This window comes from Metopolophium dirhodum, chromosome 1 (assembly GCF_019925205.1).
Source record: "Metopolophium dirhodum isolate CAU chromosome 1, ASM1992520v1, whole genome shotgun sequence".
NCBI lineage: Eukaryota > Metazoa > Arthropoda > Insecta > Hemiptera > Aphididae > Metopolophium > Metopolophium dirhodum.
The window spans coordinates 115,535,023-115,553,960 of NC_083560.1; the positions used below are offsets into that span (position 1 = coordinate 115,535,023).

Here is an 18,938-nt window from a genome sequence, read left to right on the forward strand (position 1 = left end):
CATGCACGTACAAATGGGTACATCCATCTTTCACAAAAAACGATTCAAAAACGAGTGGATCTACGTCACTAACTACGATTTAGTATTCATCACCTGCGACGAAGATAAAGAATCCACCAGCCATACACTAAAAGGTGTAGGTATCTTAAAACTAAACGAAACTTGTAAAGGGTACGCCGCTAGAGACGTACTCTTACCAGGAAAAGTCGATTACAAATCAGAATATATGGATTTCAACCCAAAATCAGCTTTAGAACCCATAAGGGATATGCCGTTCACCGACAACGACAACTTAATGGAAAACTACCATGTTAAAACAAATAACATGGAGGACCTACATAAAGTGTCAGGTTCGAACAAGCAATTAGAAAAACAACAAAAAGTCGACAATAAAATCGACGAGCTACAAAACACACAGGAACGTAACAATTATATACTATATGTAATAACAAGTAGTATTTTTATGGCAGTAATCATATTAATAATAAATATGGTTAAAACAAAAACAGTAACAAACCACACGGAAGTAGCACAGTCACAGGAAGAAACAGAGGAACTTAATGCAAACCCAGTGATGTCATTAAGAGGAGTCGACATGGTCGAGTTTCCACTCGCGCCAAGAAACAGCCCTACCGGCTACCCAACACTGCGAACATTCTTGAATTAGTGGAAGTCGGGGACTTCCATCTTCGAGGGGAGGAATGTAGTAAACCTGCGTTTCTACGAATATATTAAGTACCTTTCCGCGGTAGGACAACAACAACAAGGAGATTAACTTTCAACTATTCGATTCCAAGAATCGCGTACATGTACGTACCTAGAGTTTTACGACGTAATTAAAACTTCAACATCAAATATCTGCAAAACAAACCTATAATAATTTAAGTGCCAATAAAGAAGAGTGCCAATCGTACATTCGGGTTGTTTTGCAATAACAACGTCCAGCTCCGGTTCCCTTTCAGATATCCACCTCCTGGGCTCTACCGTGTACATTTTTTTATACATATAGATTTTATATAAATATAAGATAGAGTCTATAGCAAATTAGGATTTAGTACAGAGTCTGCACCACGCAGTCACTAACTTCTCGGGCAGATGCTTTTCGCTCTGTCCTCAAATTTATCTAATTTCTTTATAAATGTTTAATTATTATTATTTTGTCTTAACAATAAAGTACTATAAATAACTTATACAACTTGTCTCTCTCCAACCTTCTCTCCTACATTAACCATCAACGTCGACGAACTCAAAATATAAGCGAGCAGTGAGGGATCACTACAGTAAGAATATGTCGGATTTGAGTAGAAGTTCGAGGGAACGTAGTTCGTTGAGTTTGTGTTTAAGTTGGAGTTCCAAAATAGTATTTTTAAGTTATTCATCTTGAGGTGAGAGTATGGACAGGAATGTTTTGATTGTAGTTTCTATAAGTGTTTTCAGATCTTGATTGTTAGATAGTGCAGTCAGTAGGTTGGTGAGCAGGTTGAGAATCATTGGAAAGTTAAATTGTGGGACTGGAGAGACTAAAGAAGTGTGCGCTGATTTAGATGTTGCTGCGGAGTAAGTCATTGCAGAGTTTTGTTGATGGGGAGGTGGTGGTGGTGGCGTGGTCGGGATTGGTTGTGAAATGTGAGGCTTGTTGTTGGACGGAGTTTTGGTTCGGTGATGGAGATACCTGCTGTTTTTGGGCCAAGAATTGTGGGCAGCCTCGAAAGTTTGCCGTGTGTGGACCACCACAGTTGCAGCAAGTCGGAGCTTGTTCGAGGGTTTTGGAGCAGACGTTGGCAGTGTGGTTTCCAGCGCATTTAACACATCACGGCGGGTGACCACAGTTTCGGGAACCATGGCCAAAGCGTTGACACGAGAAGCACTGGGCAGGGCCGGAGGGTTTTAGAGGTTCAACCAAGATTCCCAAGTAAAATAAATTGGTAAGGAGAAAAATGTCCTTGGCAGTCGGGTTTGCGGCGATGTGCACAAGACAAATTGGCATTGGCTTTTCCGGGGTGCCAAAGCGGCGGACGAATTTGACAGAGTAACCCAGGGACTCAAATTCATTCTTGAGTTCGTCCGGAGTTATGTCGTTAGGTATTCCCTTCAGAACAACCTTGAGGGATCGTTCCTCGGGGAGAGAAAAAGTGTGGAACTCGGTCCCATGTTTCAGTAGGGTGCTTTGAATTAGCCGGAATTGGGTCGCATCGGCGGCCTTTAAGGTTACCCGTTCGCTGGAGGACTTGGCCGACAGGGAGCCCGGTTGCAAGTTGGGTAGGGAGAAGATTGTGGGCGCGACCTTGCGCCAGGAAACGGAACTCAAGATGATCGGTGGTGGTCTTGAGATTGATGGGGTTTTTAAAGGAGTTTGGGTGTTGGTTACCGCAGAAAGCAATGTGTCTGTTGAGTGCACGGAAGTTAGCGAGGACCGTGAGCGTTGAGTCGAAGCGCTCGAGTCAGAGAAAGAGTCTAAGGTTTCAGAGTCGGATGTTTTTGATGGAGTTGAAGAGGGGGGAGGAGCAGAACGTTGACGTGCAATTTTAAGTGAGTGGTTGGTAGGGAGATTACCCCCTTTGCGTTTTTTTGCCCATATGTGATGGGCGTGGGTGTGTTTTTATGGGAGGGGATGCTGTGGCTATGTGAGGGCGCGGCCCCACGACAGCTAAAACGGAGGGACGTCGCTTTCACGACGGCTTACTTATGGGCGCTGGTGCCCTGTTGGAGAGCGGTGAAAACGGCTGTTTCGAGGTTGTAGGTTCGTAGTGTGAACCGTGGGCGCTGTTACCCTGTTGAAAGCGGTGAGAACGGCTGTTTAATGTGGACGGGTTCCCTGGTGTGAGCCAGTGGGCGCTGATGCCCTGTTGAGAGCGGTGAGAACAACTGAATGAAGGAGCTGCTAATGAACGCTGGCTGCCGAGTAGTAGTTGGCAGAAGACGTCTTAACAGGATAACTGTTGGCTGGAGAGTGAGTGATACTGGCTAGATTGCTTTGCTTTGCTTTACATTGGGAGCCAAGGAAAAAACCCAGCTGTGTTTGGAAGTGTCAGGCGGTGCCTATAACTTATGTTTGAATTTTTAATGGCTGATTATCAGGATGTGGAGTATATTATTATAATTTCGCAAAGTTGATTGATCTTGGTCGGCGTGTGTGTAATTGTGGAGCTGGTGACGTTCCAATGTCGTGGATGTGGGCGAATGTTGATTGGGCATTTCTGTGATAAAATACCCTAGCCGCTAGTTCTGCTTCGTTTCGTAATGAGTTTATGGGTGGATTTAAGATAGCGTTATTTCTGGTGAAAAAGTGGGCACCTGTGATTGTACGGATCGCCACGTTTTGGACTGCCTCTATATTTGCCCAGTTTGATGCACTGATGAGAGGACCCCATGCCGAAGAGGCATATAGTAAAATTGGTTTGATATATAATTTATAAATTGAGAGTCTGGTTGGCATTGGGATGGGTGATCTGCTGTTTAGTATCGGGTATAGTGCCCCTCTGGCTTGCTTAGCCTTCCTGATGCAGATCTTGACGTGATCATTTAGGCGCAGTGCTTTGTCTAGTGTGACGCCGAGATAGGTGGTCTTGTTTTTCCAGTCGATTGCTTGGCCTAGTATTTGGATTTTTCACGCGGTTTCTTTTCGGCTGGTTCCAAAAAGTATGCATACCGTTTTTTGAGGGTTCAGTTTTAAGTGCCATTTTTGAATCCAGTCGGTTGTCGTGGTGACTTGGCGTTGAAGACGGATTATGGCGAAGTTTTTCGACGTGTTACTAGAGTAAAACATGGTGTCGTCGGCAAACAATGAAGTAGTAACATGAGGTGAGGATGGGAGATCATTGATGTAAAGGGTGTATAATAGGGGAGAAAGGCATGACCCCTGTGGAACTCCTGCTTCGATTGTTCTGAGGGTTGATTTTAGGTCAGAGATTGGTATTCTGAAGTTCCGGTTTGATAGGAAGGATTTGATTATTTTTATCAGGGATGTGGGGACGGTTGACATTGTGTGGAGTTTGTGGATTAATCCGTCGTGCCACACTCTGTCGAACGCTTTCTCCATGTCCAAGAAAATGGCAGCCGTGTGTCTATTATTATTTGTATTTAATACCAAGTCGTCGATCGGTTTAGTGAGTTGAGTAGTCGTCGAGTGTCCGTGCCGGAAAGCGTGTTGTTCTGTTCTTGGCTTAAAATATTTGTTTAGATGGCTTAGTAGAATTTTTTCCAATACTTTTGACATCGTGACGAGAAGTGATATTGGCCTGTAGTTGTTTGGTAGACTGTGGTTTTTGTTTGGCTTCAGAATCATGACAATCGTGGCAGTTTTCCAGGAGGTCGGAAAATAAGAGTGTCTGAGACAAGCTGTGATTAAGTTGCTTAGTCTTACGATAGCAGGGGCTGGAAGGGGCTTTAGTGCAGCGTTTGTAATGTTGTCGTGTCTGGGGGCTTTGGCGGATGGTAGGTTTTTAATAATTCCAAACACTTCCCCAGGGGTAGCGAATAGGCTTGACTTTGTGGAGTATCCGTTCAGTTCGTTGACCGATCGGCTGACCTCCAATAGCTCGTTCCCAGGGATGGCGGTAAACTGGTCCCTCATTGTGTCTGCAAACAGCTCCAGTTTGGATTTAGTGTCGTAGATTTTTTGACCGGAGTTTGCCGTCAACGGGGCGGAAGCTGGCTTCTTGTGAAGTAGACGACGATTTAGTTTGTAGAGTGATCGATCTTGGAAATTTAGTGTGGATGTGAAACGGTCCCATGCTAATTGACGATGTTCTTTAAGGAGGTTTCGGACATACACTATTTGGGCGTTTAGCATTGTCTTTACTGCTGGATGCCTAGTGCGTTGCCAGTCTTTCCTTAAATTTCGTTTGGTGGCAATCTCAAGTAGGATATCAGGGGAGAGTGGCTCTCTGGTTTGAGGTTTGTTAATGAGGTAGGAGCATTTTTCGATTGTTGACTTGATGAGTGTGGTAAATGAATCAACCTCGTTGTCGATTTCTGTTGGGTTTGATAGTTTGGTCGTCAGTTTTGGAGATTTAAGCGATAGTTCTTGCTCAAATTTTTTCCAGTTGATTCTTTTCCTGGCAGCCGGAGGGTTAATCGTAATAGGAGAGTCGCTTATAGTCATAACAATTGGGTTATGGTCTGACGTTAGCTCATTATGATTAGTAAGGACATACTCTCTGTGAGGGAGGTTTACAGGTGCTATGTCCAAGATATCTGGCCTGTGTAGAGAATTGTAGGAGTAGTGTGTTGGGGAGTCAGGTGCGCAAATGGAGTATGAGTTGGATGTTTCCATATGTTGGTGGAGAATTCTGCCCGCCTGGCTTGTAGTGCGACAGTTCCAGGACTGATCGAAAGTGTCAGATATTTATACCCTTTTCGACAACCTAGTCCATCGCTGATTGTTCCGTGTATCCTGTTTTGACAGATAAACATCACACCGTTGTCTTGCTGTTTGCCTCTACTCGGTGTGGTTTTCTTCTGTCAAACTGATTACTTTACCCAATCGTTTTTTGTTGGTCTTGAGAAAAATCTTTTTTATTTATTGCTGTTGGTTTGTTCCGTAACAACAGGTTGGTACCCACCTTCTTAATTGTCGAGGGTTTATGAATGTTAATTTTATTCTTATGAACCTGGTTTTTGTTTTACATTTAGAATATGGGAATTAGCATATTCTACAGAATTTACCAAATCTGTATTAAGTATTACCAACATTCTGTCTCGTCTCTATGGTAATTACACCTGCAAAGCGATGAATAAATTGGGGAATGCCAAAATTACAATTAACTTTCACGGTAAATATTGTTTTTACCAACCTTATTTTTCAAATTATTTTAAACTTGTTTATCTTGAGTAAGGAATGAAGACAAAATTAAAATAATATATTTTTCTTATTTTTAGGGCATCATTACATATTAAAAACTAACTTTTGACAAAACACATGTCTTATTTAAAACAACTTTCCACCTAATCAGTTATTACACATAAATTATGTGTTTTTCTAATTTATGCTAACACATGTTGTAACTAATAAGGCGTTTCTATACTTGTAGTATAACATGTATGCATGCTATAAAAGCTGTCTAAGTAAATTTAAACTTGTTTCATAATTTCAAATCATGATTTTATTTTAATATGGAGATACTCGGTTATTATTTTAATAGTTAATAAATTATTATGTAACTAATTTTATTTGTTTATTTTACAGAAACAATATAACCAGTATGCACGCCAGCTTGTAAAAACCCTTAAATAAGCCCATGAACTACAGCTGCCTGTATTCATCATTGATGTCTTAAAGCACAATCCCAATTTCTGTCATACTCTTAACTTGGAATTAACTGATAATCAATTGACAGTTGTACAAACAAATATTTTTATAAAAACATGTATTTTGTATAGAAAACAACATTTGCTGAACTTTTTTGAACAATGTTTATCTTAAATTATTTTTAATTATACAATGTATTAGTAAAATATATATTCAAAAATGTGTTCAAATGAAAATGTATTTACTTAGAATCCAAGATCAATAATTAAAAAAAAAAGAATGTTTTATTTGATTTTCAGTTTCATAGGTTATGTATTTAAAAAAAACAATTTGTCTTAATTAATACTTCTGACCTAACCTACTATGTATATCAATATAACAATAATAACAGTTATATTAATTTTCACCGGTTTTAGTATTTAGTAATTATCATAAGGTTTGTATTGTACCATATTTTATAGTATTTTATTTTAACATTATTATACTATTCAAGGTATTTCAAGCACATAAATAAGTGAACCATTGTTTATACATTTCTCAATGTTCACATCAACATTTCTAAATAATATGACAAATAAAAACAATACTGTTTATTTTGTAAATATTATTCTAATGGTTATAACTTATAATAGTATAAATTTAATTAATATTTCCATTGTGACTTAAAAGTTATAACAATTTTTTAACATGGTAATTATCTCAGTAAAATTATTATGATTCAGATATGTATATGTATTTAAAATGTATTTGTTGAATAAAACGAACTATAGAAAAAATGATTGTTGGGTTCGATTAGGTAAGTTTGAGATAGGTTTCTCAGCTTCCGACAGAAGGCAATTCCCCTGACACTCAGGTTTAGTTGACGCCTGGCACTTACATCTCTCGTATTCTCGATGTTATAATCAATAATCAATAATACATTATACATTTATAATTATACAGAACAATTCAGGCGATCAAAATATCTTATCTATCGATATTATAGATTGATGTTATAAAATGTATAATATACTGATAGACTGCAGAGTGCAGATAAAAAAAGGTATGAGATCATATACGTTAGGTATTCGTGTGAAATTCTCTAATTAGATATTTTAAGAAAAATGTTTGGTAAAATCCGTGCAGTAAAATGAATGATATAAAATAGGTATAATAGCAGGTGCCCTATATAACATTATGGAGTACCTACCTAACTTATTCAGTCGTCGTCATCTGAACAACAAAAAAAAAAAATTATACGATGACTACGATTTATTTTATTATTATTTTTTTATTATACGTATTACGATTTATTTATATATTTTTTATTTTTATCGCCTGAATTGTTCTGTCTAATCATAAATGTATAATGTATGATTGACTATTGATTATAACATCGAAAATACGAGGGATGTAAGTGGTGGGCACCAACTAAACCTGAGTGGCGGGGGAATTGCCTTCTGTCAACTAGACCAGTACCAAAAAAAGTTACCTTTTTTCAATTCAGAAAAGTTTCATTACAACAGACTGTCTCTTTGTTCGGTTCGGTAAGTTTCAAGTCGGTCTTTTTTTAACAATGAAAATTAAAATCAGATTATGAATATTTATAAATAATGTTTGGACTAGTTTGTAATAAAACTGTTGTAAGTACATCAATTAAAAAATATGTATACCCGAATGTCTCGACCACGATGTAGGTAAAATAGTACGACAATAGTATTATAATATTATTATTATTATATACAGGGTGTAACCGATAGAACTGACTTTTGGAATAACTTATTTTCTGATCAATTTTTTTTTATTTTTTTTTTTTATTTATCATTTATAGACCCTAGCGCTACATGTATAATTTATTTTTCTTTTGTTTATTTTTAGTACTGAAAATAAAAAAATTTAAATTAAATTAAATATTTTTATAACATATTCAAAATTGTATATAATATTATAATAGAGCATATTTGATTATATTTATTATAAATTTGAATGAATACTGAATTTTGAAATTTTAAAACTTTACCGTGGATAATACACAAAACGGCATTACAATACGACCTTTTCCATAGCAGCTGTTGATCGGCCTTTTTAGCGTAACCTGACGGAAGGCGCGCTAACCAAAGTGCCGTCTGATTAGGACTCACTTTTAAACTCGAGTGACTTCACCATTTTACCTACATCGTGGTCTCGACTCTCGAATGGTATTAGTTTGGTGACTTAAATTTGGTCTACGAAAAATGTTTTATTTTGATAACAGACACTTTTTAACATTAATTTCTGATTATTGTTTAATGTAAAGGCGTCCGGTGCCGCTACCGATGCCATTTTGTCCTCAAAAATACACTGTGGGAACAACAATACAGCCTTGTAGAATCAACCAAATTTCATAATTTTTATTTTAATTGCTAGAGGGAAATATTTTACAGCCTGCATCCGATCTCTGCTTTTCAATTTTTTACTATCAACATTTTTAATAAGTCTAAAAAAATACAAGATAAAAAGCATTTTTCACACATTTTTTAATACCTACAATTATTTGAAATAAAATACAAAATCAGATATCGATGAGGGCTGTAGGAAGTCGTCTTTTTCAGATAAAAAAATAGTCATCAAAATCCGACAATTCTACAAAGCCTGTGAGTTATTCCCGTGAAGTCATTTTTTTTCGATATAATACACCATAGCAATCTCCCCTAAATAGGTATCGGTTAGTAGCAGAGGTGTTCCCAATATTTTTTTTGAGAGTATACTAAGACTCTAGTCAAGGTGAAGATCCATGATTTAGTAATAAACATGAATATTTAATAATATACAAATATTTTTACTGTGGTCTATAATTATAAAGGATGTGTTAAAAATATGAAAAAAAAAATCAAACTTTTAAAAAAAGCTTGAAATTACCTTTATAAGTCAATAAAATATGAAAATATACAAATACTAAAAAATTTAATTAAATAAATTGTTAAAAAATAATTTCTGCATCTTATTTTCGTCGTCTATTTCTTTTCTTTCTTTACCTCTAGGAGTGGAAACGGCAGAACGGTGATCTCTTAACCAAATTTTAATATAAGGTCTAGGATTAAAATCTGCAACTGAAGGGCCATTGATAGAGATGAACATCAAATCTGACACATTTTCAATGTTTAATCTAGTCCTTAAATCAGTTATTGTCAAATTCATATCGGAAAACCCTCGTTCACAATCAGCTGTTTAAGTTGGGAGTATATTTAATGCTTTCATGAAACTAGAAAAAACATTTCTTGAACGGAAGTCAACTACACTTTCAAATTCAGAAAAACCTAATGTCCGTGATACTCTTTTAACTTCATCTTCTCCCTTTGCATCATTAGTTGCTACTTTGAACACTTCATCAATTACCTATAAAATAAAAGACGATTTATTAAAATATTCATTTATTCTGTTTAAATAATCAAAATATTGAAATAAATTATCAAAATAATAGTTTTTTTCTTTACCTGAATGTCTTCTAGCATTGTTTTATCTTTTGAGTCATCAAATAAGCGTTGACGCATTCTGTCTACTAAATTTTGCAAAAATTGTAACCTGTTAATCCCTCCTGATTTTGTCATTGTAATATTGACACCTTTGTTAATTCCTTTCTGAATAGCTTCTATAATTTCCTTTTCTTTTTCCCCAGGTTCAGCTTTCAGACTTTCTAAAATTCTAATCGTTCTATTTATCTCCGACTGGGCACGCATTAGAGTTGTTTTTCTGGACTGTAATATACAAGATAACATTGCAAGCTCAGAAAGAACATCGTAAAAAAGTCCAAGTTCCTCCAAAAAAGAAGAGGATTCTAATTTTTTTTTTATGCCGTTTGATGTCGCATCATGTGTTTTACTAACATGTAAATATATTCCCGGATAATTATTCCATATGGCTTTTATAGTTCGAAAACTGCTTGCAGACCAGCGTACATTCAAAACACGACCTATTTTTTTCATTTCAATGCCTACTTCAACACAAGATTTATCTAAACCCATTGAATTTTTAGGACTTTGATGATAGTAAGCATAGAGTTTGTCCATTAGACTTTGGAAACGAGAGACTCCAGTACAATCTTTTATTACGTCATGTACTGAGAGTTCGAGGCGATGACATAAACAATGCCAGGTAAATAGATTCGGAATTTTTTCGCGTAGTTTAGTAGCAACTCCAGCTTTCTTACCCGTCATTACACTTGCTCCGTCACTGGCAAAAGCAATCCAGTTGTTTAATGCAAACGATGTTGATATCCCATTACATTCTAAACTTAACCAAATAGATTTTTCGATAGTTTCAGCATCTTGTCTATCTAACTCAATCAGGTCTAAGAATGCTACAACGGGCGATTCTACGTCAAAATATGATGAAATATACAAAATTAGTGTACATTTGGTACTCAGCGTTGTTGATTCGTCAATCATTATGGTAAATTTCGAATTCGACTGTATAAGGCGTAAAATAAGTCGTTTGCGCATCTCCTTTGCAATGACGTTTACCATTCGAGTGGCAGTTATTCTGCTATGTAAGGAAGATCCCATGTCCAATCCATTGATTTGTTGTAATTGAACAAGTTCTTCAAACTGTTTAAAGGGACGGTGATTTTTTGCCAAGCAATATACAGTTCTAAAAAGTCGCGTATTGGAATCAATCTCTACTTCAGATATACGTTCGAACATTTTATCTAATACTTTGTCTGAGCTTTTTTTCAATATGTTTTCAGCTAACACATGAGCTTTGCTTTCTGAATGTTGTTTAATTTTATTTCTTAATGAAGCCAGTTGATTTGTACGATTACACCCAGCAGCTATGATTTCATAGCCTACCCACTCAGAAGAAATTCGAACTTTGCTATCGATGTTAGATTTTTGAAAATTGATACTATTTTTAGCTTGAATGCAATTATTACATCCTAGTTTCCCATTTTTGCTACTTAACCATGAGTTTTTCTTTTGAAACTCTATTACCTGTTCTTTTGTCCATAATGCAGGCCAAATTTTGGAAGTATCCCATACATCTTGTATTTGATTATCGATTTGACTATCACTAACAAAATTATCTTCATTGGGCATCACCAGCTCGTGTGCACTAGTAGCACAAATGGCAGTATTAGTCGCATTTTTAGGTTTTTTTTCTCGGGGCATAAAAAAACTATCAAGTGTTCCGCTTTCACGTTTAAAATTCGAACTCATATTTTGATAAAAATTTAAATAACACTTTATACAGTAAAACAGATTAGGATAGTTAATTAAACTCAATTAAATAAATTAATAAAACTGCTCAAATAAAATGAATACGTTAGTAAATAATAATTAATAAAAGAATTAAGAACTTATTCACGGTAAACAAAGAACGGTAGATCACACAACGCACAATCGATTTATAAAAATAATAAAATGTTACAAGTCGGCGGTAACGGATGTACTGATTAAATTAATCGTGTTCAGAGTCAGACGCATTTCCATCATCTAATCTAATCTATCTAACGCGATAGTTCGTTTCTTGTTTTCTGAGAATCTAATAATAGTTGTAAGATATAAGTGTCATATTTCCGTTATCAGCGTCATAAATAATAATTGAATTTCGTAGCATTTTCGGAGTAACCAAAACCAGTTTTTTTTTTACTTTTGTATATAATTTGAGAGTATACGCAGTATACCCATAGTTCTGACAAAATATCTTGAGAGTATACGGCGTATATGTAGTATACCCTATGGGAACACCTCTGGTTAGTAGCAATGCCGTAACTAGCTTTATATGCGCCCTTGGCAACCAATGTTGTACATTTATAATGAATTATTTATTTTATATAATATACAATTTTATGCTTGGAAGGAGAAGGGAGGGTTATAAATAATACTTAAATACAGTTTGTAACGATTCGCAGTTTACTGACTCGTCATTTATGTCGCACTCGGTGAATTTGCTTAGGTAAACAGAAAACAGGAACGTAGAGTACGAGCATATATATTATTGGCATAGCAGCCAGTCGAGTTTTGAACCGTGAAATAGAGACTATACATCAGTCTACTATAGTCATATTTATAATATTATTAAACGTAATTAATTGATTAACTTTAAGTATATAATAACGTACCTAATAGTTAAATTATAATAATTCAGTATTGTTCAACTCGTACTCCGCTACTCCTGTTATCTTCAATATACTACCCTTAAGAACAGGGTCACTCAGGTGATAGTGTATTTTATTGGTTATAATATTATAATTATTTTAGTCTTGAATAAAACATTGTATTCGTTGCTATATCGTGTTAATTGTGTTAGTTTATGAACGCAGGTCATAAGTTTCTAGGACCTGTAAAATATAACTCAGAAAACTTTATTTATATCAATTCAACAACCCGGATCTAAGGACCGGTTCGTGTAGTGGGAATAGCCAACCAACTACTCCTTAACTGGATAGAGTTAGGTATAAATATCGACAGCCACTGGGTTTGACAGCCGAGGAGGTGTGTTGCAATAGTATATAATATCATATGTTCATTATTCGTATGTTCGACATTTGAATATTTGACTGCAATCCGCTTTGCACCTTACAGTATTTTTTTAACGATTTCTGCATAATATCATAAAAGTAAAGTTTTCATTTTATGAAATTATTATTACAATTTAGTTTATATTAAGTAATATGTACCACCTGCGTGCGTATTTAGTGTAGAGTTCAGGATTAGTTTTAATGTATTTTATTGTCTACTACCGCCGTGTATCTAGATATTAAGTTGTAGTTATTAAAATAAATATAAATTAATAAAATAATAAGCCCCCACGAATTTATTAACTTATAATTTTCAACACATACGTATTATTTTATTATTTGTAAATAATTTTGTGTTAACACATTATAATAAAAAAAAAGAATAAGAATACCCTAATATTATTATTTTTAATGTTTAAAATTCAAATAAAAATATCCGTTTTTTTTAAAAAGTTCATAATTTAAAAAAAAGCTAGAAATTCGCCCTCCTCTGGGTACCTATTACTTATGTCCAGGGCCCCGAATACCTAGCGCCGGCACTGCCCGTGTGGCCTAAGAATATATATATATAATTTTATGATAGTCTACGTCAAAAACAAACTTTTTGGGCAACATAATATATAATTAATAATAATTGTTTTCTTGTTTTTCTGGACATTTTTACAATATTATATACGTTTTAAAATTTTAAATCAAATATCAACAATTTAAATTATATATTATGTTGACAAATTTTCCCGAACAAAAGTATCATTGGTTTAATATTAAGACAAAAATTATTTTAAAAGTATTTTGAATACTTCATTTGAAACACTATTTTTATGAAGTATTTGACTACATATTCTGAATACTATTTTTCATAAGTATTCGAGTAATTTATTCCTAATACTTTTTAAAAATATTTTACCCAAGTCCAGGTCCATTTATAATAATTGTAATAATTGTATAAATGCTTATTCAAATACTATATTATGCACATTAAGATTTTGTAGCTATAATATAATAGGTATTTCCTTTTAAAGTATGAGCCCCCATAACGCTTTTTTCTCGTTTTAAGGATGTCGGTGCCGGTCATTTATTAAGGAGTAAAATTTAGGCAATTCAATTCACATGTGGTATCGGCCCCGAGTGGAACGTGCACGTGTGCGAGTATGTAAATCGATATTATTGTGAGTGAGCTATAATTAAACGCGCAGATAAAGATATTTACGCACACGCATGCTCAAGTCAGTGATTGACTTCGATGACTATTATCGAAGCACTATTTTGATTTGATGAACAAAAATACTTTTACAGGTAAAACTTATGTCGGATTTTGTTAATTTTTTAAAATGTATGGAAAAAAAACTTAAAAATGTACATTATATTATAATATTTCAAAAAATGTATCATGTATAGAAAATGATAATATTATAAACATTCGTTTTTAAATTACAATAAAATGAGAAATTTGTTCGATAAGATATCGTTAATTTTCGGATGAATATCCAACGTCGTACAAAATTGAACTGCAAATACTCATAAAATATTTATGTGCAAGTATCTCACCTTTTCGGTTAACTTTTGTTTATGTTAAAAGTAGGAAAATCTATGTGGAATCTTGTATTAAATTTCTAGGTATTCATATAAATAATTTAACATTGAAAATGAGATTTTTATATAATTCGGCACCCAAACATTTCTTCGTTGCCAGCTGTAATCAACCGATCACGTTCCTCGTCCACTTGTTTTAGTTCTTGCTCCAGATAGTATATTTCGGTCAGCAGAACAGCCGCGGCCATAATATGGGGTGGGGGCAGCAGAGTACTTCTGGAATCATCGGCGTCTCCTTTGTGCTTCGCTGTCGGCGCCTCTCCCTCCCCCTGCACAGCCGCCAAAGTTAGGGCCACGCGGGGCAAAAGTTTCGCGTAACGCGTCTCTATGGACTTCCGGTTGTGAGCTGGCACTCGGTCGAGGACCAACGATTTGATTGATCTCAATATGGACACTCGCATCTTTCTCAGCGCATGGCCCCCCTTTTTAAGCGCTTTCTTCGTTGACACTGACGATGGCCCGAGGTCACGGTGACCGTCGGTTTCCGGTCCCGACGATGACATAACGTAGTTTGGCTGTTTAGAAACGTTGACAAAAATGGGAAATCGATGTAACTCTGTGCAAAATAGTTGTTACCACGTTGTGGTCGTTGTTTATCGACGACGTCGTCCGAGATACCAAAGCGATTCACGAAAGCCTGCCTGGCAGTTGCACATTCCATAGTAGGTATCTTTTTAAAAACGTTGTTTGTTATTTTTTGTAATTTAATTGTTTATGGATACATTGGATACTACTAAGAATAACGTGTCATTTATGATGAATATTTATTGTCATTGATGTACAATAATATGCGTTCTATGAATTTAGTGAATGCTATTGTTCGGTCTGATAGTTTCTTTAATATTTTATTGATTGAAACTTTTAATTATCATAATATACGAACAGGGACTGCCTGGCCTACCGCGTTACCGGGAAGTTCCCGGCGAGTTTGCACTTGTTTTGCAAATTTTAAAAATCGAATTTGAAATTATTTGCAATTAATTTGCTAAATATTTGTTGTTTGGATAATTAGCGTAACGGACCTGCATATACATACACTACAACTCGGTTAAGGGGCCTCGCTACGGTCATTATTTAAGGGGCAACATTTAGGCAATTTCTAATCTTGTCATAGCCGTCCGGGATCTATGTGTTAGTTGTAAATGATTATAAGTGTGAGTGAAATTAAAGCGGGTATCCTATCTCGTATGCGCATGCACATGACAATAACTCGATAACCGTATAAATTTCACTACACGAATTTTACAAAAACACACATTTGTTTTGACATAATTAAAGTTAGTTAACGTTGTCTGATTTTGATTCTGAAAAAATATTTGAATACAGCAGTAAAATGTCTGAAGATCGTACAAAACATTTTCTGTTTTTAATTTTAATTATGATTCGAAAAAGTTTATATTTTCAAGTTTTCAATTTCAGTTCACAATAATATAAAATTTATTTTTTACAAAGTGCTTCATAGGATCTATAGACAATTTTCTGGTGAGTAAAATTTTTCTTCAGAATCAAAATCGGACAACGTTAACTAACTTTAAATTTGTAAATACTTTAGGTCATTTCAGCTAAAATTGACGGCAGTAGCAAGGAGAATTATTTTTAATCTTTACAGTATAAACAAATTTATTTCTAATGATATCATTATATCATATTCGCTGTGACCACTGCAGAATTTGTTTTTACTGAGGTAGGTACCTATATTTTGATTATATTATTGCATAGGTTCCCAACCTATGGTCCGCGAGACATTGTGAGGTGGTCCGTGAGCCATACCTACAAATTGTAAAAATATTTTAATAATTTAATTTTCCTTTGAGGCATAACACTAATTATTAACAATCGTGTATAGTACGTCGTTTATTTATAAATTTATATTACATAGTGAAACCCATGTTATTATTTCAACCGATAATTTAATCTTTTTTTTTACATTGTTATTTGTTACATTACGATTAGATTATATCGGCACAATTAACAGATTATGTTCAAAGTTGAATATAATATTGTTAGTTTTTGTTGTTAGTGTCTCCGTACCCGTATTCCGTAGTCGAAGTTTGTGCTGTTTTTAATTTTTCGTGTATTAAATTGTCGAAATGTGGCTCCGAAAAAAAAGTATGACGATGGATACATACAATTTGGATTTATTGCAATTGGAACTAACCGTGAAATTCGACAGCAGTGTGTAATATGTGCCACCGTTCTCAGTAATGATGCCAGTAATAATAATTATTGTATCATTAATGACTTTGTGACATTTTTTGGGTGCATAATCCTTGGTTATAAAAGTTGAATATTTTATAAATTTTTAACTACAAAAACATTTTTAATTTTTAAATTTGATAAAAATTTCAAAAATCAAACTTTAAAAGCTTATAAAAAAAAATTGGGCCCATGTATTTTTTATATTTTTCAACTGTTATTTAAGCAATATATCTTTTTGGCTCAACAAATAAAATGTTATCGATTTCTATAAAAAAAAAATTAAAAATTGAAAACAGCTTGTAAACAACACAAAAAAGGTCATAATATTTTGAAAATTTTATCAAGTATAGGAATTGATAAAATAAACATACGATATAAAATCTCAAATGTCTACGGTTATTCGTTTTTAAATTACAACAAAATAAGAAAATCCCTACATGAGAAATCGAGTGGATATCCAATATTGTAAAAATGTTAACTTCTAACGCTCATAAAATTTTAATTTGACTTTCTTAGACGTTTTTTTTTTTATAAAAGTAAATAACCCTATAAGGAATCTTGTATTACATTTTAAAATCTTGGATTTAAAAAGAAAAATTTTAAAGAATTTCTAATTCAAAATAATTTGCACATTTTCGTGATGTTTACGCCTTTTAACAGGCGTATCGATTAAATAATAATAATTATTAAAAGTACGTTATACCCGCATGTGTTGTCTCCGTCTTACAAGTGCGTAACATAGCAAATTGTACGCTCAGCGATACACGTGTAGCTCCGTTAATATAAAAATCAGAGCGAATTGACCTCTTATAAAATCTTAAGGTAAGATTATTATCTAGGCAACCTCATGGGCTTTTTAGTATATTTTAATTTTAAAGCGAGTTATGAGTATTTCAAAATGTATAAAAAATTTACAATTTTAAAATACTCATAACTCGCGTTAAAATTAAAATATAATAAAAAGCCCATGAGGTTGCCTAGATAATAATCTTAACTTAAGATTTTATAAGAGGTCAATTCGCTCTAATTTTTATATTAACGGACTCACTTGTAAGACGGAGACAACCAGTGGCGGTTCTGGTAGTATTTTTTTGGTGAGGCAACCTATGTATCACCCCCCCCCCCCCCCCATACAAAATTAGAATTCACAATAAATCTAATTTAAAAACATAAAAAAAAATCCACACAGACTTCACTTTACCCAACAACAAACATGGCCAACAAAACAATTTTTGTATATAATGACTCCCGCATAACCAAGTGTTGTTGATAAAAATTTGGATTAAATGACCTACAGAATACCTTACTTAGTTTCTTGTCAGGAGCCAAAGCTGACAAAATCGGAATAGGCTTACCCACTTTTACTAAATCATTTTTACTATCAGAATTCCATCGTCAAAACGGCGTCTCCAACAACATAACTACCACGTCTGTCACTGGATACGTCATAACTCCAACAGTAATTAATTTAATAATGTTTATTACAAAAAACTGCAGCACTCGCACATATATTTTAACGTAGACGTTAAGACGAACCGGAATCACCGAAAAAGTGTAAGACACAAGCGACCATTCGTACAAGACGTCAAGACAGAAATCACTAATGATAAATATAAAATTATTATCAATAGATATTACAACGGAAAACTGTCCCGAGTCTCGATTGTAACAATAACATCATTACTGATAATGTGTTTTTACGTTGAAATGCCGGCTGACTATATATTCCTGTATACCGAGTCTATTTTTAGTACATAAGGCGATATTAGTCGAGCCTCACAATGATCATTGCGCATGCGCAACTCTAGTTATTTAATAGTCGCGTGCATTCGCGTACATACGTTTGTGTGTGTAATTCATGTACACAATAGTACATACTCTGAGGCGGAGTTAAACGGTGCTTACTGACGTCATCGGAACATTGCCGCCGGTTGAAACACTAGCGTTTGTTTACGTAATAATTATTTCATACATTTCTTATCGGTTTATCACTATTTTTGGTAATAAACACTAAATAATATAATGATTTACCATTTACAATATAATAAATAATAATTTATATTGTTAAACTTGGCAAAGAAGATTTTTTTCTCAAATAAAATCATAAAAACGTTAAAAATTAATATCAAAATATGTATATGCTATCGGTGGGCCAAAAAAAACTTTAATAGTATTTTTTACTTAAAATTTTAGGTTAGGCAGCGCCTCACTTGCCTCACCCCCAAAACCGCCACTGGAGACAACACATGCGGGTATAACGTCCTCTTAAAACCAATAGCAACTATTTACAAACTAACATTTTCACCGTAAATGTAAAAATCCCTGTTAACGCAACTCCCTGGGTTGGACCTATGATTTATCCTTTTTAAATTAGCCTATTTTCCACCCAGAGTTCTAATCTATATCTGTACCAAATTTTAT

General features: G+C 34.4%; 1 pseudogene; it reads right to left on the bottom strand.

Annotated features, from left to right (window-relative positions):
• Nucleotides 1-9,147: 9,147 nt before the first annotated feature.
• LOC132936872 (E3 SUMO-protein ligase KIAA1586-like) lies at nt 9,148-10,427 on the bottom strand (annotated as a pseudogene).
• Between the last annotated feature and the right edge of the window lie 8,511 nt (nt 10,428-18,938).